Source organism: Gobio gobio (genome assembly GCF_949357685.1).
Source record: "Gobio gobio genome assembly, chromosome: 15".
Classification (NCBI taxonomy): domain Eukaryota; kingdom Metazoa; phylum Chordata; class Actinopteri; order Cypriniformes; family Gobionidae; genus Gobio; species Gobio gobio.
In genome coordinates, this window is record NC_137108.1 from 25,177,941 (window position 1) to 25,202,140 (window position 24,200).

The window sequence follows — 24,200 nt, forward strand, 5'->3', positions numbered from 1 at the left end:
AATCATTGGTTCACCCGATTCGTTCAAAACGCGGATTCAGAAATGAAACGCCACTGTGTATTGCTTGGAGTCGGAGACGAACAGTTCTGCTTTAATTGTCTTTCTACTTTAAATATGAGGCCGTTTTCACACTGGCAGTTTAGTTCGAAACAGGCCACAGTTCACATTATTTTTTTCTGTATTCCGTAACTAATTAATCTAATTAACGTGTTAAATTGACAGCCCTAAATTGAATACATTAAATACATTAACAGCAGATACAAATGATTTGCAATGTCAAAATACATTCCAGTCCATGCAAGAATAATTTTACCATTTTATAATCATATTTTACTGAGAATTTATGGAAATATCCAATTTATTCCTATGAGATGTTGTCTAAATTTTAATTTAGCAACAATAACCAAAGAGAGTGGGACTTAACAAAAGGTCAGTTCTAACTATTTTTTTATTATTAAAACCTGGGTCTCCCAAATATACACAGTTTCATGCACAGTACCTCAAGGCACATTTTCATGCCTTGAGTCCTAACTGCTAGACTCAGTCTCTGACAAATCCCAGTTAAAATTTTCAGTAGTGTATAGGATATTATATGGCATTACTGTTATTTCATCACCATAACAACATGTTATACAACACTGATAAGAGTAAAACAGTGTCCAAATAGTTTTAAACAACAGTGTTGATTGTCACACTTCACTCCTTTGTGTATATTTGAGGATGTTATGAGTGAGTCAGTGAGGCAGATGAAAAGTTTCCAACCACTCTGTCCAAATCTGTGGAGAATAACTTAATACGATGTGTGAGTTCACACTGGCATGAGAAAGAATCGATGAGTAATGGTCGTGCTGAGGAGGCTCAGCTTCCTCTGCTCCATTGTTTTGATGTTTCCCTTTAAACATCAGATAAAAGGGAATTTCCTCAGTGCACAAGTGACCTATGATTCTTTAACTCAAAGAGTCCGACCACACCACCTCTGAAGTTGGCTATCCAACAGCAGCAGTGTTTTGAAGAATGAAGGGTCGTGTTTACACTTGGACACACCATTTGTATGCAAAATCATGACTCAGGTGTGCGTCAGTCCCCGGACTGACTCAATCGCACGGATGAGCTATTCCTTTGGCAGTCCTGCCACGATTGACCGTTAACTTATGAATTTGCGGCTAACAGGAAGAGGAAATCAGAATGACTTACTAAATGAACAGGAAAAAGATAAAGGACATATGAGACAGAGCTAGCAAGAGAGAAATGAGCAGAGAAAAAAGACAGTGAAGGTTGAATAACAGCAGGAAGGTTTAGTCACTTTACAAGAAAAAAAATGTCTTACGGGAATTATCTGGGGTGGGACAAATGATTAAAGTCTCCGTTATTTAAAGGTCCCATGGCATGGCATTTTTCTATTATTTTATAATGTTTCCTGAGGTGTACTTATATTGTTAGTATGACTTTTACATCATAAAATGCCATAATTTAGAAATAAAAGGCATTTTTTCTATACTGCTGTTTGCCCTGTGGCTGAATGCCCTGCTTCAAGAGGCGTGTCTGCTGTGAGACTTCAGTAAAAACGCCCACTGTTGTGATTGGCTGACATCTTTGCATTTTAAATGAGCGGAGGGGGCGTGGTTTTACAAGGTCTACGAGGGACGAGCTGCTGCCAGAGAGACGGATGGACCGGAGTTCACTTCACATCAGTTCTCAGCATGTCTGAACTGTAGTAGTTACTGCATATACTTCAGGTTATTAGTCTATTTCTAGTCGGAGGGGCTGTCACTCATGTCAGAAAGTTAGTAACTTTAGTAAATTATGGATCAGCGCTGACTGGAGACGCGAACCGTTTAGAACGATTCAGTCCGATTTGGTGAAGTGATTCGGTTCACTAAAAAGAACTGGTTCAAAAGAAAGATCGTTCGCGAACCGGACATCACTAATGTACCAGAGACGGAGCTCAGCGATTGCTAACAAAGTTATTTATAGTAACTACTGAGTTATGAGAGCACTGTCTGTCAGCGCGAGTTTATTGTGTTTGTATCTGAGAGTTCTGAATAAACACGAGTCACACCGAGTCCGTCTTCATCATTATTACCAACTTTGTAACACATGCAAAGTACCATTACAGCTGTCGAGATGAACGAGTTAAAAGTAAGTGTTGATAATAGCATTATTTTTAAAATAAAATAAAAGCGTCAGTGACGCGCGTTGAGTACACAGCGCAAACAAAGACACAACAGCAGTAATCGAATGTAATCCAGTTTATTGTGGGGCTAGGCTGGCTAGCCCGGATATGCTCACGCTTACCCCCCTTCTGCTTAATATATAATTAGCTACACATAAGAAATCACTGATCACAGATCAGAAGGAACTGAAAAAAGACTTCTGTTTTCATTTGTACATCCAAACACTGAGAAACTGCCAGCGTTCACTCGTTCACAACCCATGATCTCTCGACCGCTTGCATGGGCGTGCCAGATTCTCTGGGTGGAGGAAAGGGAGGAAACTGTTCCTGCTTGGACGTCAAACCAGGAGACTTCAGGATTGGCTCGTCTGGCCTGTCATTTTCTCAAAGGCAGAGAAAGACAGCCAGAACTCAGGTTTACACCGATCAACATTTCTATCCACTTGGGGACAATATTCAGGCTAGGGGAACTCATATTAATGTTGAAATACCTCATAAAATGAAAATTTCATGCCATGGGACCTTTAAGGCCTCATCAAAATGAAAAGCTCCCCCAGCAGACATTATATGCCCTTGACCTGCCAGGTACATTTCTGCACTTGCCTGATTCACCTCGTCACCCCATCAAACACTTACAGCTGACATTTCCCACAATACACCCAGACCATTTAAACAGAAAGCCAAATCCATTTTACCATGCACCGATATTCAGAGAACATCACTCAGTTTCCTCATCTTTGAGCTCATAAAATAAGAAATGTGTTTTCTTACAAGTAACCATCTGTTTTGATCTACCAATTATCAGGAAAAGTCATTTGTGAGGTCATATATTCCTTGGAATGGCAGAATGTGCTTAATAAAAAAAAACATTCAATGAACGTCTGACCTCTTTTACATGACAAGATGACTTTGAAATGCAGATGAAAATGAAAGTTTGGGTGAAATCCTGTCAATCATGACACACGGAAATGCTAGAAGCATTAACTCATGCCTGGGGAAATTTTCCCCACATCATTCCCTCCACCACTGCAACTTCACTGTGCAATACTAATAAGGTGAGAAGAATGACAATGACTTCCTTTAAAACTCACAGCTAGTGGTGCACCAAAAAGAAAGTTACTGTCAAACTGAAGTTTTCATTTAGCAGAAAACTAAAACAGAAAATAAAGTTTCACTAATTAAATTTGGGTAGCTGAACTGTTCACAGTTAATAAACTAAACGTTTTTTGGCAATGAGCCAACCAAATTTGACATATTGCTACTCTAGAATCAGTGGTGAAGCGCATCCACACTGACGACATATTTACCTGCTGTAGCTTATCAAAGTTGCCTACACGAAATAGCCACTGACGGTCAAAACATCACATCATATGAGAGTCACTAACTGTTTCGGTCAATAATTTCGTCCCAAACCGAACATTTTTGGTGCTTCAGCCGCATTTTTTCAGTTGCTACCCACATCGCAGAGCTTATCAGCAAAGAATCTGGTTAAAGTTGGCATGAAAAAAGTTTGTTGGCACATGAATGTAAAAAATAATGATGTGCACAGAAAAATCGTTTAAATTAAATTAGGGCTGCTCGCTAATAGTAGACTAAACATAAGTCGACAAGAAGGGACTTAGTCAAACTAGATTTTATTAGTCGGTTAGTCACAGAAAAAGAAATCCACAGGAATGGGCAAAGTCATACAGTCTATGAGGGACAGATTGTTAATGGCGGGTCCTTGTGGTAGGCAGGAAAATACAAACATTTGTCTATCATCAATCCACATCAAATAAGGCTTATAATTTGAAACATGTAAGTAAGTAGCAATTTTACATGGCTGCTCGCGCTAACTTTAACCCCAGATAAATGTGCGCTATTATTTAGCGTATATCCAAGTGTTCGTACGCAGTGTGGAAGCTGAAGTATAGCGCTTAATGACATGGAGGTGCCGGCGCGATCTCTTGCATTTTTTTTTTACTTAAAATACTCCGTCATTTTTGGTCATACAGATAGTAATACATCATTTGAAACCGTAAAGGGTTTACTTTTATTTGTGTACACTCACAATAACAGCAAAAAGTTGTGCTTTTGTAAAATAAAGAACACAGGATGCGCTTTCTGCCATCTTGGTCTCTCTGAACTGCAGCGCGTCACATAAATGAACCTAAACTCAACGTATAGGCTTCTTACCTGACAGACATGAGAAATATAGAAAGCTTGAAATTTTTACTTTTAAACAAACCAATTCGAAAACAAATACTCTCTGATTATGTAAACATAAGGTGCATTTCTCTCTCTATTTCTCTATTTTGAGGCAATTTAAAATGACTGCGCCATTGACCAACAAAAACCTGGTCTAAAGTCAATAGCACAGTATTTTTTTTGTTTGTTATTTAAAGAGCACATTAGTAATATGCACTTATAGGCAGGTGCACAACATGCATACACTCTGCTTATTACACACACAGGGACGTGCAGCAACACACAAACATTTTGAAATAATAAAAATAAAATCCTTTCTGGAGAAGCATTCAGTCTTTCCACTCGCAAATTCCGCCATGGTGCAAGCGCAACTGGGTTTTAAAGGGAATGGGAGATGAGACTCTGATTGGTTTATTGCACATTGCGCCCAGAACACACCCCTGACTCATTAAAGGTCCCCTTCTTCGCGATTCCATTGTTCAAACTTTAGTTAGTGTGTAATGTTGCTGTTAGAGCATAAATAATACCTGTAAAATTATAAAGCTCAAAGTTCAATGCCAAGCGAGATATTTTATTTAACAGAAGTTCCCTTTCAAAGCCTACAGCGAACGGCTGGCTTGGACTACATCCTGGTACTTCCTTCTTTAATTACGTCAGTAGAGCAGTAGAACAGACTAACCTCCGCCCACAAAGAAACGCGAAAAAGGGGGCGCGGTCTTGTTGCTGTCCCACGTGGAGAAGCAGACGGTCGCGTGGAGAAAAGGAACTGTTGCGTTGAGTGTGTTTATCGCCATGTCATCGAGACGCTGTTATTTTCATCCAGGAGTCAAATCACCTTTGTTTGGCTTTCCCAGGGACGCTGTAGAGATTATTGAACGCATACATCTCTCCGTTAAGAGGCGTGACCTTTCCAACGTGCGCTAAGCTGCTGTCAAATTACAACACAGGAACCGCTTTCACATGCGCTAAGCTGTGGTCGAATCACAGCACAGGAACCGCTTGCACAATCAGAACTCGTTACGTGTTTCTGAAGGAGGGACTTTATAGCACAAGGAAATCACCAGCCGTTTTTAGGATGGTGAGAACAGCGGTATACAGATAAGTAAATTGTGTGAAAAATACTGTTTTTTTACACGCGAAACATGAACACATGTTATATTGCACACTGTAAACACAATCAAAGCTTCAAAAAAACACGAAGAACGGGACCTTTAAAGGTGCTTTCTGGTAACTGATGTTGATTTCAAATCACCAAAACAAACATGCCCCTATTTTGATAGCTCCGCCCAACACATAAGTAACCCAGGCAACGACTATGGCGGAATCTGCTACGCCAGCGAGCCGAGGGTATGATGTCCCCAATAAGTGAAAGCAATGTGTGTTACTATGGTAATCCAGGTCGGATGTTCAGTGAAAAAGTCATCCCTTACATACCAAAAACACAAACACAGTTCTCATGAACAACTCAAAAGCACGAGCCCGACAGTCCAACTAACGAACATATTACAATTATGACAGGATTAGAGAGTTACAGTATATCGATCACAAAAAGAGGAACCAAATGAAAAACATATATTAGGAGTATATTATCTTACTTCTCGGACACACTTTGGGAGTAATTATCATCGCTGACGTGAACGACAATAGAGTGCCGAAGTAATGACGTCACTTTGTAGGCCAAAACGCGGAAGTGAGTTAGCATTTTAGCCCTACCGGTTCCCTCGCCCTAAAGTCTATGGGTTTTTTGAATGGGTTTTTGCTAAATCGCCTGAAATAAGGTCTGTGGTTAACAAAGCCTCTAAATATTTTCACGTTTTGATCTATGACATTAAACACATCAGTTAAAACCTGCTTGTGATTTTTAAAAACTTTATTGTGTCTTAAAAACGATGGTTGCTAACAAGTTGCTAAAAGGGACTACATCCTTTGGCGGGGACTTTAGACGTCATCGTGACAAACAGGCGATCTCTCACTAGCCCGCGTTTCAGCCGAATGAAGAACTTATGTGGCGTGAATAAATTGCGCTATTCGCGCAAAGTTGGATGCTTCAACATTTGGAGTTTACTCTCTTCACATGTTCGTCTCGTTGAGAAATGGCTGACATGGGCTGTGTTTACACGTCTTTTTGTGTTAAATCTACTGTTAATGTGTGACAAAACGTAGTTTTAAGACTTTTTCAGTCGATAATGTAGTTGTTTAAAGCTCAAATCTGTGGTATATTTATAAGAAGAGTGCCTATTTAAACATTTTATCTGGTGTTTTCGGAGTTGTGAGCTCCAGTGAGTCAGCGGCGGTCAGCGCTTGTTTAGCCGGCGAGAGTAGACTTTCCTCGGCCAGTCCTTCTGCCGTCTGCCGCTGGCTCTGATGTCTCTTTGGCGTCTCCAGCTATAATTAGTCTTGTGGAGATTTAACGGCCCATATTTGCTCTCATGGATCTATAATTTGTTCCCTGGCAAATCGTTTAGGCTGAGGGCAAAGTGAAGTTTCATTACTTGTTTATTTTTAGGCTATAACTGTACGTTACCGTTGTAAGTTAGCCGACTAGCACTGACTTTGAATGTTTGACTGAATTGTTTGCTTTATTTCATGTGTAGCTTATTATACGTTTTGTATTATTGATCATACATAAACTTGCATTTAACAAAAAGAGACTGGGTTGTGTTTCATGTCATTTAATGTTATCACAGTGATAATCATATTGTCTGAAAAAACATTAACAAAAGATAAATCTCAGAGAGGCCGCATAAACAAAATTAGTTTCTAACATTTTTGGAAAAAACGAATGGGCAATATTTCTCATGAAAAAGTGGATAAGTGTTCATACACAGTGCAGATCATAATGAGCGAGCGTGCTTTTAAATAAAGTTTGAGGAAGCTTGATGATGACGTTGATCCGCGACCATGGTGTGCTGTAGTCCGTTTATAGCCTACCGTTAGCATTTTATATCTGACGGCTTTATTTGGGCTTCAAAATGTATACATTTTGGATTAACTTGTAAAGATTATCTTGGTAGACAAAACGTGTAAGGGTCATAACTCTGTGTTGAACACAGATCTTATTTTTTGCGATTTTCCAAAAGTCTATGGGGAAAATGAATGGCTTTTTGATCGAGGGAACCCATGCGCCGCTAACTTCCGGGTTGGCCTACAAAGTGACGTCATTACTTCGGCACTCTATACGATCGCAAATGGGCAAGCAAGCAAACATGACCGTATTCAAGCAAAAGCAAGCATATATTAGTTCTGTGAAACAAAACAAAATCAATGTTACTCGCCTATCGAGAAGAAATAAAGCAACCTCGGCCTTTGCTCCTTGCGTTCTCTCCAGTGCTGAAAAGCTGATCCGATATTTACACGGGTCCAATTCTTGCCTGATCGTACGCCTTCTTTTGTTCCACAGACATATTCCACATTTGTTTTTTATCTCTCTCTTTCTGTCGTCGCTCGGCTAAAGTCCGTCCTGTGTCGTGTCTTTTGAATAATGACGTGCACGGAGCACTCTCTTCTCCCCGTCATAAGTAGACACGCCCCTTACTGCTGATTGGCTATAAGTTTGTTGTGGTACTCAGTCAGAGACACTTTTCTAAAGCAGTTTTGAAATACCACTTACACCACCTTTAAGAGACTAGGTACAATCCTTTTGGACCATGAGCCTGGCGCGCCGACAGTTTTTTTTCCGTCGTTAAACTAGCAAAAGTAGATTCAGACATGCCCTAAGTACACCTGCGCTTCAGACCATGCGCTCAGACCGTTAACATAGGGCCATAAAGGCCACTATCCTGTAGAGATGGCGATTAGTCAACTAAAGGCTTAAATGAATGACTACTAGTCAACTAGAAAAATCTTTAGTCGGGGGCAGCCCTATAATAAATACTGCAATATTCTATCAAATTAAAATGGTCAATTTTGATTTCATGATGAATTCAACTGTATTGTGGATGGTTAGTAAATAGGATGCATGTTTTTGCTGCGAAATATCGCCCCTAAATATCAGATTTGCAGCACTATATAATAGTGAATAAACTATGATAGAGACTGAAGTATGTGATAAAACAGTCCACTAAAGAACACAAACACGACAGTTCTGCACTGACTAAGGATACGTTTACGCGACAAAGATGTGCTAAAAACGGTTTATCTTTAGCTTTTTTTGAATACAGACAACAACACTGTCAAAACGATCCCTGTATTATGCATGGCAGACCAGTAGATGCCGATGTCACTGTAAAGAAACTAGGGTTGTGCCGATGGACGATGGCTGACTGACATCACGATGGAGCGCCACCATCGCGATGCCACGCCCCCCGTTGCGAGTCTTGTTGTGAGTGCGACGCACACTCATCCTCTTCTATAGTTAAACTAAAAACTTTGCAGGGATTGCTCTGTAAATTAAATTGAGAATATAACTAATGCATATATTCTATTTTAAATACTGTAGTCTTTGCCAGATATAGCCTACATTTTGAAATAATAAACGAGACTCAAACATCCATTTCATAAGCATGCGTGTTTATTTCAGCACTTCCGTCAGTGAAACAACACACCACAGCCTGTAAAACATTTAAACTATTATCAGTAAATAATGGTAACCTAAAGAATATAAGAAAATGAAATATTAGTTAAAAAAAAAAATCATTTCCCCTCAAAGATGCGTCATATACCGCTCTGCACAGATAGGTTGAGAGTGACTCTTGAAGGACCAGCACCACATCCTCTAGTACAACTGTTTGAAGAATTCATCTTCCAGAATCTGGCAGTACGTTTTGGGAGTTCATTTTTAGTCCATCTCTGCAAAACAGACTTCAGGATGGACTAAAATGAACTCCCAATACAACACTTCAGCTTATGATTCTTATTTAGTGGGGGTAATTTTTTAGGATTCGTTACCTAACTGAAGTCTCTGAGATCCTGACACCTTGCACTTCTGGAGACTCCAGGTAGGTTACAGCTTTGGAAAATGGTGGCGCTGGAGACTAAAGGGTTCCTGATGGTTTCACCCTTAATTCTTCACCTTAATTCTTAATTCTTTTGCGGTTAATAGGTGTCTTTTCTTCACCACCTGTTTTTGTCTGACCCTGCTGACCCAACGAGCATTTCACTGTCCAATGGTCATGCCTTAACTGCAATGTCTAGTATTGCATTAGTATTGCATCCTTCTCATGGGCATTTAATACTTTTTGACTTTTCAGTCTGAGTTAAATCTCTTTTTTGGCTCAATTTATCTGTAAAAGAAAACATGTTTTTCATTTCCAGGGTTTTTCCTGCATTGAAAATTTTTGGGCGGCCGCCAAGACAAATTTTTGGCCCGCCAAAGCCTTATTTGATGAGTTATTGTGATTTATGAGTGTAGAATAGATGACTTTTGCACTTGTGATACGGCCGTGTTAACTGTGACAGAGAACGAGCAGAGAGCTCCTCCCCCGCGCGCGCGCACTCTCTCTGTCTGTCGATGTCTTCTCATATTTCACATATTGGCTCATATTTCACATATTAATCCAAATCAAAAGGTCGGAAGACCGAATACATGTTGGACGTGCCGCATTCGGACAATTGTTTCCTTGAATTCCCGCTGGGTGTGAACTGCGCTCAAAAACATCGACTCTTCTCTGACCAGCTGACATAAACCATAGTTTCAATAAACGGGAAAACATTATATTCAGTTATGAAGTGTATTCTGTATTGACAAATCTTTTGCGATGTTCTAACAGACGGGATTCACACACAACGCGTCTGCTAATGTCCGATTCGCGAACCAAAGACTCCTTTGAATCGAATCATTTTAGCGACTGGTTAGAACAACTGATCCGTCCAACACTGAACGAACAAATCAGTTTATTCATTTACTGAGAACACATCTGAGATGAGAACACAAGTGTGCTTACCCAATTTAGCAAGAGTGGATAGTAAGAATTAGTTTAATCATCCACAGTCATTCAGCTTATTTATGTTGACAATGTGTAGTGAAATATAATTTAGTGTAGACTGGAGTGAGACCAGAACAAAGTTGTTAGCTAGCTGATAATTTTACAAAATTGTATATGGTAGAAAATTAGGCTATTTGTTAATTTTTTAATGCTACTTTTTAATATTGATATGATTATACCAAAACAATTATCAGTAAATATTGTAAAAAATGAGGATCAAAAGAAACAAACATCAAGGTAGAGATCATACATAATATCAGATGTCAAAATAAGATAAGCAAAAATTACAAATGGTTTCTTTTCATTTATTTTAAATTTATTGTCAGTATTGCGCTCACAGATCACGTAGGTAGAGTACTTTTATACTGTGTGTGTGGATGACCGTGTCTGTCAGACACCACCGAAGACCATTTTTGACCCAGGAAAAACCCTGATTTCCAGCCTTCATGAACAATTATATATCACTTATACATTATTAAATACTAAATCAATAGTAGTTATTAGGATTACTGTGGTTTGGAATTGGTAAAATGTGCCAGGAAAAAATATATGATCAGAAAATCAACGTGCCTAATAATTCTGCACTCCCTGTATTGTTAAAATTCACGGAAATCGCAAAACAGAATAAAAAAGCTGACAAATCTTATATTGGGCTCAGCCTACCTCTCTCACTCGGCATGAATCCATTCATGGCTGCAAATGTATTTCCTTTGTGAACAAAGCTTTGTGCTTCACTCTGTATTATTCACGTAAAACAGCATTAACATACAAAACACTGGGTTAGTAACGAAATTATAGTTTTGAAGAAGAAAATTGTATTTATGTAAAGAGATATATTAAAATAAAAAGTGCACATATCTTCTTAAGTGGAAGGAAGCTACTTTTTTCCCTCACGTGCAACCTAGAGCGCGGATGAGTTATTGTTTGGGTTAGTAAAACGAAACGAAATTATATAGTTTTTAAGTAGAAAATAGTATTTATGTAAAGAGATAGTAAAATACACAGATATAGTAAATTATATATTTGTATTAATTAAAAAAAATTACGATATCATCGTCCATCACGATGTTTTACTGTAAACATCGTCAACTGCCATTTTAGGAGACATCGCCCAACCCTAAAAGAAACACTACGCGCCTGTAGAATGAACACAAAATACACATGCGCATGATGTCTCGGTTTTCACAAATTCCCATTTTCGATGTTTACACAGAGACGATATAATGTACCATTTTCAAAAATGTGCAAATCTTCCGTTTTCAGGCCCCAAAATGCTGTTGTTGTGTAAATGAACGGCCAAAATGCATAGAAAGTTTTCTATGTTTTTACTTGAATACTGTGTAGTGCCCATAAAAGCAAGGAGAAAAAGTGTGATAAAGCTCTATTGTTCAACTGAGTTAGTACGCTTTGACTTTGGACCTTGAAGAAAAATGAAAAAGAGAATGAAATGCGGGTTTTTAGACTGAGAGTTAATAATAATTCAAAGCGGGTGAAAATACAAGAAAGGATGGCATTAGAGCTGCAACTAACGATTATTTTTTCTGTCGACTAATCTAACGATTATTTTTTCGATTAGTCGACTAATCTAACGATTATTTTTCCAGATTAATCTTATTATTCTTTTTTACTGATTATTGTATTTCAAAGAGGGTAGTGAATTTGTATATTATTTTAACATGAAATCAATGAATGATGACAATATTAATTGTATTTCAGGAAAGGTAGTGTACATAGTATGCCATTTTATAATGAAATATATGAACACAAGAAGCTTTTTAAACATAATATATAATGATACTATTCATCATAAAATGTATACAGAGTAGGCCTAATTAGGAAAAGTTGTTTACTATAGGCTAGTAGTTGAGTATGATTTACTTATTGATTTGTGTCAATAGTAAACGAAAATGCACTTGTATTTATCTGCAAAAGGTTCACATACAGGAGCTTTCAGCATAGTTTTAATATAGTATAACTAGTCGTCTATTTTGAAGATACATGTGCATAAACAACGACTAAAGCTGCCAGAAGTTTTTGCCCAAACTTCAAAGACACATTTAAATGATTAAAGCTAGAGGCATATCTTAACTTTAATGTTACTTTAATCATGTAAACTACCTATATACAGCATGTTTTATGCATATGTGTTTGGGACAGAGCGGAACCAGGTCGCATTAACAGGAGATATATGCAGCCCATAATAAATAAAAGCACGAGACGTACTGGGGTCGGAGAAGAACACCGGAAAATGTGACCGTCTGTTGCAATACACGCGCCACGGTTCAGCTGCGCGAGAGAACACTGGAAGGGTTGCCAGGTTTACACAACAAAACCCACCCATTCGTTACTCAAAACAAGCCCAATCGCGTTTCGGGGAGGTTCTCTGGTAAACATCGCGTTCGGGGGGTTGAATATGTGTGTTTTTTTGCTTCAACCCGCGGACATGAGACACAGCCCGCGGCAACAGTGTAGAAGTAGCCCAATTCCGCGGAAAAAAGCGGTCTTGGCAACACTGACTGCAGTGTGAAAGCTCCCGCTCTCCACGCGCACAGCTTCTGCTCTGCCTGCGCGTGCAGTGTGAAACCGGCGTTACAGAGCGAACAAAGCACAGTTTTACTCGGCTTCTGTTTAAAGTACTCCCACACTTTTGAATGTCGCGGTCTGGCTTTATATGATAAATGATCATTTTCACTATGCCCGGGAGCAGAAGCTGCCATTATTCTAGATCTTCTGTTCCATTCTAGAACGTAAATAATGTGCCGCCGACGCGTCGACGCATTTCACGCACGTCGACGTATTTTCGTAGTCGACGTCATCGACGACGTCGACGCGTCGTTGCAGCCCTAGATGGCATTACCAAAAACTAGAAAAGCCAAATAAATAAATAAAAAGAGTGAACAGGTCAAACTGAAGAGGCGCAACGCAAAGCTCAGCAATTATGACCATCACTGATTTATGCTGAAAACAACACCAACACTAAATCATCTTCTGGGGCTTAGCGTCAGATTGCACGAGACGTATCTGGACTGTTGATTTGATTCATTCAGATATCACGAATGCAGAAAAACGTCTCAAGCCAAAGCAAACAGAAGGGTGTATGTGCAATATCTGGATGATGTCTGGATGTCTTTAATACGTTTTACTAAGCAGAAGTGAGAGATGTCATGGTTGGTCGCCATGATTTTCCTCTAGTGCTTGGTAATCAAGATTCAGGCAAAGGGAAAAAAATTATGTACAGAAGCTGCAGCTTTGAAGTTGAATGTTCCCGTTTTCACAAACAACTTTCAAAAGCTTGTCTATGTCTGCTTGAAGCCATGAGTAATTACTAAAGAGATAAATGATCCCGACAGCAGTTGCGGGAACACATGTATTAGTTATTATGCACATTCTCTGTAGATCAAAAATGTCCAACCGGTTTACATTTTCATATTACACTTCGGTTCATACACCTGCAAAATGTATCTAGAGGACATGCTAATGAGTTTTTTCCTCTTTTAAAACGACATGATATAAACAGCGTGTCCACTTTGTGTTGGATGATGTATCATTTCCTGTATGAATCAATCTGGATAAACACTTTAGTTTGTTGCTCGCTCCTGTGGTTGAGCCAGCAAGTTGGTTTAAAGCTGGCTGCCACGCGTGCAGATCCGGCTGTAATGTTTCATTTTTGTGGGTACCCCCTTCAAGTAAGTTATTAATGAAGGCAGCACCCTTATGTAAGAGTGATTCATACACACAGGCCAAGGATGTGAACATTGATTTCTTCAATGATCCAGGCTTCAACAGCGGGGTTATGCATAATATATGATCAGCACATAATATGGAGCATGATAAATAAATAAAAAACAGGCAGTAAATCTGTAATTTGATTCCACCAGAATGATACAAGGATATCATGATTCATGTAAGCAAATTGCTTTGTTAAATCATACACTCTAAAAAAAAAAGGTTCTATATTGCACCAAAAATGGTTCTTGGCTCGTAATCATAGGGGAACCTTTTTTAGTGCTATATAGCACCAATTTTGGTGCTTCAGTGGTTCTTCAGCGGTTCTTCAGAGGTTCTTCAGCGGTTCTTCAGAGGTTCTTCACCGGTTCTTTGACTAAGGTGCTATATAGCACCTCTGAAGAACCGCTGAAGAACCACTGAAGCACCAAAATTGGTGCTATATAGCACTAAAAAAGGTTCCCCTATGATTACGAGCCTTTTTTTTTAGAGTGATGACATTAAATGATAAACAAGAGTAATTATGAGATTAAAAAGTCACATAAAAGCTTGAATTTGTTTGTGATAATTATGACTTCATGCCATCATTTCTCTCATCATATCTTTTTTTGCCATAATTATGATTCACCAATGCATGCTTCTTTTTTCTTTTTCTTTTGTAGCAGAAATGGGCTTCCATAAAAAAAAAACATGCCAAACTACTTAAGGGTTTTGTTTGTAATATAGTTTCTTTGTTCTTATTGTATTGCTGACTGTTTACTTGTCTTTTGTAACTATTTTGAGGACTTTCACTTACATTAATTAACCTAGTATTAGTTTTTGCTAAAGTATTGATAATTATGAAATTTCATTGACATTTAAAATTACTAGGGGTGTAACGGTACACAAAACTGACGGTTCGGTACGTACTTCGGTTTTGAAGTCACGGTTCGGTACGGATTCGGTACAGCAGTTTTACAAAATTGCTTTTTATTAATTTTTTTTATTCAACAGTGGTTTAATGAAAAAAATTGCGTCTGTCCTTAAATTAATTCAGTTATAACTAAAAGTTTCTTAAAGATAATGCTGTAAACTATATAGGGAGCCCTTACTTACATATTGCTATTAAAGATTAACAACAGAGCCCAAACTATTAGCCTAAATTCATTTGCTATTTATTTTTAGATATAATAATCAACACTCATAAGCTTCACATAAGGCAGTTTTTGCATCAACTTCTAAATCTAATTATTATTATTTTCTCTCCGATTCGTTGTTGAAATATAATCATTTAGTGGCTGAAATTTTCATGACAGGTTTATTTAAACATACATTAAATAAACAAGACATCACTAATAGGCTAAGTAGTATATAATTCATATAGGCTGATATAATGAATATATAGGCTAATATAGAGCATGTATTCAGTGAAAGAGTTAATCTCTCTAGTGAGCTAACAGCTGTGGACACTGAATGACTTCTGAGGTAAACGTGATTCTACATGACATTGTTTACAAGCTGTATGGCAAAAATGGCATTTATCGTTTGAATTTCGTGATAAAATGGACTGAATACTCAATATGTTCGTGTGGGAACTCGGACTGAAGTGTGTTCCATGCTTTAAACAAGCCGACTGTTAAAGGTGGGGTAGGTAAGTATGATCTAAAACACTTTTGTCCAAATTTGTTTAAACTGTCTTTATATGTCAATACATAATTAAAATTTAAGTACTCTGAAAAAGAGAGTATAAAAATCGAGTGACTCTAGACTTTTTAATCTGCAATAAACACCGCTCATTATTTTCGTTCGGGCCGAAACAAGTGATTGGCTTGGGCGACTGTCACTCTCTCTCGCTACCATGGCTACCACCGCTTTTGCTCCAGGATCTGCCCACAAGCTCGCACCCCACTGTTGCCAAGTTGGGCTACTTCAAACACTGTTGCCGCGGGCTGTTTTTCATGTCTGCGGGTTGAAGCGACCCCAATTATGTGATGTTTTGCCCCGGGATTTGCGAATTTTAGCAGGCAGCCCTACCAAAAAGACACATATTTTACCCCCCAAATGCGATTTTTACCGGAGAAACACGATTGGGCTTGTTTTGGGCTAGTTTTGAGTAGCTATTGGGCGGATTTTGTTGTGAAAACCTGGCAACCCTGGCGCACCCGTTTGAGTTCAAGAGGCTGTATTTCTGCTGGACAGGTAATCTTTCATTTTGATTATACATTTTTTTGGTTTATGTTTTCATGAAGCATGTCTCACTAGCACACGTAGCTGCCTAATATAGCTAACATAACATTACTTAGCATAAAGTTACAAAATGTTATACACTTAGCGAGCCATTAGTAGAGATGATAAATACTCAATATGCTTAGCTCAAGTTGATCGCTGTCGTGTTGAATTTCGCAAAATGTAACTTTAGATAACAAAATGCATGTGTAAAAGCTAGTACACTGCATCCAGGAACTTTTTTTTAGAACCAAGTTAGCTTTAGCTACTACCCTCTGTCTAAATTCTTCTACCATGTTCACCGGGAACTTTCCCTGCACGTTTATTTCGGCCCTTGGTTTGTTTTTATATACTCTACCAATGTTTATGTTTTTATCTTGTATCTGTGTGTGTCGTAGACACTGTGTTGTGTGTGTATTTTAAACTTTACCAGTATCGTTATTCTATCTTGAGAGTGAGTACTAAAATACATCTTATTTGTTTATATTCATAATGATAAAGTTAGATTTTTTATTACATGTGATTCTGACATGATGTCACTACATGCACTTCTTCTCCGCTCGTCTCAGGTAAATAATGCGTCTTTCAGCTGAGCGGTCGGCGTGGCCCGTTCATGTGTTTTGGGGACGTGGCTTTGGAAAGAGCCCAGAAGGGAGAAGGTGGAGGGAATGGAAATAATGAGCTGTCTTTAAAACAGTCGTGAGAGGTCTACAGACACTCAATTTTCATACTTTCTTTTTCAGAGTACTTACATTTTAATTATGTATTGATATATAAAGAAAGTTTAAACAAATTTGGAAAAAAAGTTTTTTAACCAAATCCTACCTACTCTACCTTTAACTGTTAAAGATTGCATTCATAACCGTTCGGTACACGCACAAACCGAACCGAAAGCCCTGTACCGAAACAGTTCAATACGAATATGTGTACCGTTACACCCCTAAAAATTACTCATATCATCACCAACCTATAATCGTGATTTCAATATTGAGCAACATAATCGTGATTATGATTTTTGCCATAATCGAGCAGCCCTAGATGAATGCATATGTACAGTACACACAAACACCCACAGCACTGTAAAAGAGACTGAAGATAGAGACAGTGATGTGTAACAGTCTGATAGATGAATGGATGGATGGATAATTGATTTACAGCTACCCTAACATCAAGATGGGACAGCATGGAGACAGTGATGGAAGACAGGAGATGAACAGAATGTGATATGAAGTAAGACAGATTGCTCAGGAGGATGAATTAAAGCATCGGAGGTATGTGGACTGTAGAGAGAAAGGAGAGAGAAGTATAGGGTGTGTCAAAAGACAATTTAATAGATGAAACAAGACTCGGGATGTCTGATGTTAGTTCCAACTGAGAGCACATTTCCACTCTGTATGCCACCCGTGTCTCTCCCTCTCTCTTTCAATTCTCCTTGAATCCCTCTATCATTACCCACTACACACTAGTCAGAGATTAGAGATCGACAGAAATATGGGTGTAAAGACAAAAGGGTTGTGGTATGGTATGTATGGACTTATCTAACTCTGGGGGATACGGTGAATAAGCTAAAGTCCCCAAAAGTTGGCGTGTTCCTTTAAATCGAGCCAAATCTAGTATGATGCCCCAGCAAAGATTTCTTGGGTAACTTCTCCACTAACAAACTCATAATAAAACCCTCACTGCTCCATGCTTTCGACCTCCTCAGAGATGTTTGCTGAGCGTGTGTTTGCCTACACACACATTCCTCTGTACCCCTCTTGGCACTTGGCCCCTCCCTTGGTGACACAGCACAATTCAATTCACTTTTCATTGTGTCTTTATTCACAAGTCCCAAAAAACCCTTTTAAACAAAGAGAGAAATAGAAGATGGAATAGGGGGATGGGTGAATTTTCAGCTTCACGGTGCATTCATTAGCATCTCTTCATAGCTTTTGCACATACTCTGCATTTTCTTTTGCCTCTTCAGAAAATAGGAAACCTTCTATTGAAACTTCTCATAACACAAAACTTACAAATTTACTATAATAAAAGTAGATGGAAAAATTCTGACATTGTCTAAATGATATCCCATAACTGTGGTATTATGGTTACCATGGTAATTTTCAGTAACACTTTATTTTAGGGTAATGTAGTTACATTGTACTTACTCAAATAAGTACAGAGTAATATTAATTTACTAGAGATATGGTTAGGGTTTGGTTTAGGGTTAGTTTCTTGTAATTATGCATAATTTACTGTTATTACTATAGTAAGTACATGTAGTAATGTGTAACTACGTCATCTTAAAATCATCATGAAATGAATTCTGCTTTTTGTAATGCAAAAGTCCATTTGAGTGTTAATTTTTTCATATGGCTTGGTAATTTAGGGGTTAGAAAGGCAATTCAAATGTGCTTTATTGGCATGGCAGTCATTGCAGTGTATTGTCAAGGCATTTCTAATGTTTGCAATGAATCTAGATAATAGCAGACAGTATAAAGTCGCTCTCTTGACGTTGATCCATCCACAAGGTCTCACACGGGTCTGAAGTCACCTCTGGCGCAGAAGGGTCGTAACTATCTAACCTGATCTCCTGTATTTTACATGGTGGCGATTTTGTGTGACTTTGTATGGAAATGTAAGATTTTAGGAAAAGGTAAAAAAAGTAAGAATGAAGGTCCACCCCTAACCTAGCTGAGGAGTAAACAGATTGTACGAAAATGTATGGATGAAAATACATAAGCCAACATTTCGCCGAAACATAAAATACTTACAAACTGCCATGTCAGTGTTTCAACTACCTGGACGTCATGAACTAATAGCAGTTTAGGGCACTTATAGAAATACTGTGCTCAAATCGCATGGACTGTGGTGAGAGGATGTAACTTAGACTAGACCTGACAGTTACAACTGGATGCCAAATTCCCTTTCAAACACGCCACTCTCAAGTGGTTGTTAAAGAGAGCTCAAAAACAAAACCACTACTATTTAACCCATTAATCCCACTCTTAACATTGATGACCAAAACGTATACCATCGAGTTTGAAAGGTCTAACCAAAGATGTATTTACAAGGGGCTATCAAATAAACACCGGAGACTAGCCTATTGATTTCATATCAGCATTGTTACATAGCTGATAGTCACCACCAGAGCTTTTTAATTCTATTCGTCCCTCTGAAAGATTGTGTCCGTCTCCAAAAGGCAAGTAGCCTGTTTGTTTCATTTTGCTATCCAAGAAGTAAAACACACGTGCTCACTTAGCTGGAAAAACCGTTTGTGATTAAATCGGTTAATGTGGTAGACCGTTAGGCTATTAAATAATTTCAAGAGCAACAAACACAAATCAATGCATAGTAGGTCTAAAAAGAAATTTGCATAGATTTTACTAGTTTTAACACCATGACTCGTCAGTTTTTGAGTGTTTTCGAGACTGATCTGCAATTACAGTTAAAAGCAAGATTGTGGTAGCCCATAAATACTAACTGACGCGTAATGCCGGGGCCACAGGTGGGTAAATATACCACCAGAATGACCCACGGCAGTTTTCAAGCGATTTCACAGTATTTGCTCTAATAAATGTTGGCATTAAACCCGGGTTCCAGGTATCCGTATCATAAACAGGAACCACTTAAATTCGGCGAGCGGGTGTGAATAACAACTACACAAACAAGCAGAACGACCCGATCCACAGCAGACCGAGCGCATTCCCGGTGCAGTGGCAGACGTCCAAACTCCTCACATACACACTCCGAGACTGTTGGCCGCCATGCACGAGACAGAGACGGTTAAGTTTACTCGCGCGACGACTTAACACATTTGAGCAATCTAAAACAACTAGAGTTTAATGGAAAGGCGCATGTGTTTCCAACAGCGGTCGAAACAACACTGACAATCGCAATCCGTGAATCGACAGTGCATTTACTAAAAACGATATAGTAAAAAGTAACAGACAACTTGCGAACCATAAATAAAACTACACTTACATGCAATTATCGGTGTATTTTCTGATCACTCACCTAGAAATGTGACAGAACACGAAATCGTCTCCAAATGATTCTTCTTTTTAATCCGAGTTGTTCACTTTGGCAGGTTTTTCAATACTAGAAGATAAATAGTAAGGCACAGTCTTACGACTTTGTGTTTAAAGCCACAAAAGTACCAATGAATAAACAGAGTAAAAAGGCTATAGGCAGAAAGTTTCTGAAAGAAAGCAAGTTGCACGTCCCAGGTTTGAAAAGGTTTGTCAGAAGGAATGTTTTGTTAAATCCGACTCCTCTGCGAGCGCAAGTGACACGGACGTCCTTATTTATTTCTCAATCAGTGTTTCTCTTTCCGCGCGCTCATAAGCGCTTAGCTTTAGACCTCTTTCTCTTCCCCTCAGGGCTTGCAAACACGACCAGGTGCTCATTTACATAACTACACTAGCTGCGTCCAATGGCAGCGCTCAGTCAGGTGCTTCTTTAAATATTTCATGAGGCAATTGTCCAATCTGGAGCGAGTAAAGCAGGGAACCCGTGATGGCACTGCCGCTGTAAATGATACTCGACGCGTACCTCTGAGAGACTTTAAAAAAAAAGTGTTACAGGAACGGAGAGATTTGGGGAATATGAAATTTAATATTGTTGGTAAGGAAACAACAGGACTTACCTTGTTAACCCTTTCTGGTGTCGTAACTCTTGCATTGGCTACATTTCTAATAACTAAACAATAGGCCTATGTTGGCTTTTCTCCATATTTGAGTTTGATGTTAGCGCCTATAGAAAGTACACCTTTGTAGTTTTAAAAGATCGCATTATTACAGAGTAGAACTCATTATGTCCTGAGGCAAGACATAAAGACTAGTGTGTTAAACCTGCGCTCATGCAATGAGGTCAAATAAGAAGGAAGAGAAAAAGAATGTCATTAGCTTAAAAAGTTCAAACACCATAGGTTCACATTCACAAGTACAGGAGAATGAAACGGGTGTGGTGCTTTAATGTCAGTGAAAAGCAAAATTAAAGGTAAATAGGACAGGTAGACATGGGTGGGTGAGTGAAAAAGAGCTATTCCACAGCTATGTGTTGCTACTTGCCCCTTCATTGGAAGGAGATGGGAATTGGAAACTTGTTGGCACTCATTCAGTAACACTGAGGTAAATAGTGGACCGAGAGAAACAGCAGTCTACCTAGTGAGTCAATATTGTTTCTCAAATCCTATTGACCGCAGGCATCGTGTATGAGCATGAGCATGAGAATGTGTGAAGTTATTGCTTTTTATGGAACAGAAAGAATTTGCACAGAGAAGTGAAGTACATTTGAGAAAAAACAGAGAGAGGGATCATTTAACATTAGGTCTGAAACTTTAACAAAGGTGTGTTGAAGGAGAGAATGTGTTTGGAGAGAAAAAAAGAAGAACTGAAAGAGTTACAGGTCAAACTCTGTTTGGAAAGCAGTTTTTTTTTTCTCGTTGCTTTGAATGAACAATTGTGCATGACCTGGTTTAACTTTGAATATGATTAACTTTAGCTCACACACAGTTTTAATGTTTAAAGACTCAAAGGCCCAAATCCCCTGCTTGGTTCTTTTTTTCCTTCACACTTTGTCAACATGAAATGAAAAATCGGTTTTCTGAATACATGTTATAGATCTTAACGTGAACAATTCGTCCATCTATATGTTTATTTTTTTGTTAGAATGTTTTGACCTTAATCAAAATGGACCTGGTCCTTCTGGTGAAAATGACATATTTCTCTCTGGTGACATATGCAAGACTTTTCCCATTTTTTTAGTCCACTTCAACCCGGCCCTGCAAGCTCGCGTTCATCTGCCTCCACTTTTGAGTGCAACTCCAAATTCAACCTACAACCAATGGATGACACTAAGTCCCTGTCCTACATTTTCCATCTTCAATAATACGCTACACTTTGTCACAATATTGAATAAAATATCTGTCACTAGGCGTGAAATAGAAAATTCTAAATGCATCTTAATGATCTTACTGTGAGTATTGAATACAAGCATATGTTCAATATGTTTTTTAATCAAAATGCCATAACTCAATCTTCTGGAAACTTGTCTTCTGTGAAACAACAGACTTGTCTCTGGTGATGTATGCCACAATCGACCATAAACTCGCATTCAGATCTGCCTTCATCCAATCAACAACAACTGATGGATAGAACCAAGTCCCACCCTACATTTTTTTTCTTTTTTCGATAATCCATTTCACTCTGATGTGTCACATGTGGAAGAAATGATCTGTCGCTATCCATTACATCACAACTTTAAATGCTGACTGATTCAGACACTGCACTTCTGTGGTTAATAAAGTTAGGAGACATTAACTATTAAATTTTATGTTCCAAGTAATGCAACCAATCTTTCATGTTTTCTAATGAAAATCAATACTGTGGAGGGCATTTCACCACAATGCAATAAAGCTGAGGGTGCGTCCTTGAGCAGAGCTCAGTTTACCATGCCACAAGAAAAAAACTTTTGCACTGTGTTGGAAAATTGAACCCATCCTTCACAGGCTTAACTTTTGATATAACCTGATCACTTCTTCTGCTCCTCCTCCTTTCTTCCCAATCCCACTTCCGTCTTTCTGTTTTTCACTTCTCCCTTAACTCTCTCCCGCCGGCCTAGCTTTGTGTGTTGCTTTGGCAACCTGCAATCCCCCTGTAATGTTGCAATGACCTTTGCACATTGTTTCATTTGCTTCAACTACTTCCACTGGCTTTGTCTCACTCTCTCTTTCATTCATTCTCTTCCTGAAGATAAGGCCCTCTGTTACGCTTGTTGAATGACTCTTTTTCAACAGATCTCTTCTACAGCTACATTTCCATTCCTCTCTCTCTCTCTCTCTCTCTCTCTCTCTCTCTTTTTTTTTGATTCAGCTAAGCATGAAAAGCAGGCCTGATCCTGTGTGGAATTCACTGAGAAGGATGGAGAGGGAAGAGAGAAGTGGAGGAGGTAAATCTAATCTGAGTGAAAAGTGAAACTGGTTATAATAAAAGAGAGAAATGCAAGGAAGGGAGAAGCACTTCAATTTGCCTAATAGTTACAGTTTTAACCCCCTGAGAAAATACATTTTAATACATTTTAATGAAATTAAAAACAGAAGATGCGAGGTGCATGTAGAATTAGCAGGCTATAAGAGAGTTTTACAAAATATGACATTAATTAAAATAATATTTGAAAGTATGAAAACATGAAATATAAGAGGTTGTAGGCCTAAAGCATTTAAAAATGCATGATAGGGATGTGCCCAAATAATGACTTGTCATTCTATTTAATGAATAATAGAAGAAAAAAAATATTGTTAGCCTTTTCAAATGATTGTTTTTAGTTTTTTCACATTTAAAAATGTTTTTACCTTTTAATTTACATAAAGAAATTTAAAAATATATATATATTCTATAATTAAATACATATATGAAATACACAAGTTTTAAATACACATTATGATGACCTAAAACAGGCTTTTAATTGTTTGGGAGCATTTCGGCTCTATCCGAATACTGCTAATGATGTCATTGCAACAGATACTTAAAATGGCTTCGCTGCACAACCTTACAAGACACAATGCATCATCCAAAATCCATATTATGATGTACCACAACTTACAACAAATAATTTGCATTTGTTCTAGACATATGCACAGACAAAACAGGAAGTTTCCTACAGAAATGTACAATGCAGGGTATGTGGTGTGAAAGCTAGAATAGTTGCATTAAAATATAGAGATTACTTTAAAACAGCTGCCAAAAATGTGCATACATAAATGTACAAGGTCACAGATTAAAGAGAGAGAGAGGGATGATTGAATACCAATGTAATATTTTGCATTTACAAAGCATTGCATATTTTAATATTTCACTTTCACCAATGCCATATATGATTTATGTAATTAAATGCTGATTTAAGGGAGCTCATAATATATGTACACCCACGAGTCCACATGTATGCACCCCTCCCCACCAACACACACACAGCTGTTGAGGGGTACAGCGGCCTGATCACTCTCA

At 38.4% G+C, this 24,200-nt stretch overlaps 1 protein-coding gene across 4 annotated transcripts in view; it reads right to left on the reverse strand.

Annotated features, from left to right (window-relative positions):
• The window catches only part of ddr1 (discoidin domain receptor tyrosine kinase 1), a 56,465-nt gene extending 35,891 nt beyond the window's left edge, over window positions 1-20,574 (reverse strand). For 2 of the 4 annotated variants that reach the window (XM_079837623.1, XM_079837622.1), the window contains exon 1: window positions 20,212-20,561. The gene's annotated coding sequence lies outside the window, so the exon portion shown is untranslated. Of the gene's footprint in view, window positions 1-20,211 lie in introns of all 4 variants that reach the window. The other 2 variants (XM_079837625.1, XM_079837624.1) reach the window with 2 other exon arrangements.
• Window positions 20,575-24,200: the final 3,626 nt, after the last annotated feature.